The sequence below is a fragment of the Manacus vitellinus genome, unplaced genomic scaffold, assembly GCF_001715985.3.
Source record: "Manacus vitellinus isolate BGI_N305 unplaced genomic scaffold, ASM171598v3 scaffold_1_pilon, whole genome shotgun sequence".
Lineage (NCBI taxonomy): Eukaryota > Metazoa > Chordata > Aves > Passeriformes > Pipridae > Manacus > Manacus vitellinus.
In genome coordinates this window covers 21,081,191-21,082,900 of record NW_021939396.1, presented here as the reverse complement: position 1 = coordinate 21,082,900, position 1,710 = coordinate 21,081,191, and positions in this window count along the sequence as shown.

Below are 1,710 nucleotides of genomic sequence, written 5' to 3'. Positions count from 1 at the left end.
CGTACGGGGCGGCCGCGCTGCCAGTGGTGAAAGAGCGCGGCTTTCCCTTCTACCAGCGCAGCCGAAACTATCAGGAGCGCCCGGGGAGCGAACAGCCCGGGCAACAACCCCAGACCGCGCCGTTCCTCTCCCGAGGAAAAAAGCCTCCGCTTTGAGGCTTTTTTCCTTGCGTGGTCGCTTGGGGATTTGGCGAAGTCGTTGTTTAAGGATTTTTTAAATTTGATTTGGGTTAGGTAGGTAGGTAGGTAGATAGATAAAAATTTATTTATTCTTTTTTCCCCGCCAAGCGTGTCTTATTTTTTGCTTGCTGTAAAGGACAAGAAATGACATTTCTCCCGAAGCAATCTCCCTTTGATCCTTCTGTCCGAGGGGTTTGTTCTCGATATCCACAAGCAAGCAGCGGGGGGAAGAAAATGCAACTGTAAAGTCCCCTTTTCACTTCGTTCTTGAAGCAACCGGCCTCTCTCTCGGAAGCAAAAGAGAGGGGATGCGGGTCCCTGCCTCGCGCCCTATCGGAGCCCCCCAGTCCAGCCGCGGCCGATAAATCCTCGCCCCTCGCAGGTTCCCGCGGCCGCCCGCACCCACGTCGCACCCAGCCCAGGGGAATCGCTCCTTCTCTCAGAATTGTGAACCTCCTATCCTCACTGCCCGAGAGAAGAAGTGCTATTTATTTAGGGCGTCTGGGATTTAAAACAGGGCATTTTCGAAGTACGGATTTTTGAAAAGAAACGAAAAATAGCCCCGGCGGCCGGCGGCAGCCGCGGGCTGTAACGTGCGCCAGCCTCGACTGCACTTCGCTGTGAGGAGACACGGCTAAACCTTTCTCTGCTGGCTCCTATTTGCCTCTTTGATTATTTTTTTTTCCTGTACACTAAAAGGATAAAAAAAAATCTCGTTGCAGCCGTCGCTTGTATCCTCTTCCTCGGGCTCGAACTGACCAGCACAGCCCCTACCTCTGAAAAATTTTCATAGCTGTCCTTCAAGGTCCATTTTCCCCCACATCTTTCCGTACTTTTCAAATCCTAGTTCCAATCTCCAATCCAGATTATAGGTTAATTCCCCATACATGTGATTTAAGTAATGCACAGAACAAGATATCGTTACAGATAAAAATGTAACCGAAATTCACCATGTGCAACCAGCCGTATTGCGGCTATCGACGAACGTGAATAGAGCGCTCTAGTCAGGAAATTTGAAGAGGGTCGCGAAGGCCCCATTCAGCAGTAAATTCCCCGTTAATAAATCGAAACTGCTTTCGAAACTATGTGTCTGTTCTAGGTAGGAATTGTGTGCTTAGTCACCGCGCACGGGGATGCCTCTACAGAGGTTCTCTTCGGGAATCTGCCTTTAAGCGCCCCAATCTCAATGGAAGGGCAGCGCTGAGTTGCTGAAGGGTGGGTCCCCAGGGCGACTCGACATGACGGCCACGAAGCCATTTGGACGTGAGCTTTAACTGCAACCTCCCTCGGAGACGTAGGCACCCACAAAACCCCACGCTCTGGCTTTGGGGGAATTATTTTAGATATTTAAGCCGCCTATGTCACCCCAGCTGGGGCACGGCGGGTGGGCGGCCGAGGCAGGCAGTGCGGTGCAGGGAGCGCGCAAATCTCCGCGACCGGCAGCAGGGTGAGGGGCGTCGGGCTGTTCGAAGAGGGAAAAGTCACCTTAGGTGACGCGGGGGAAGCGGGGGGCGTCCTGCCCCTTTAAAGT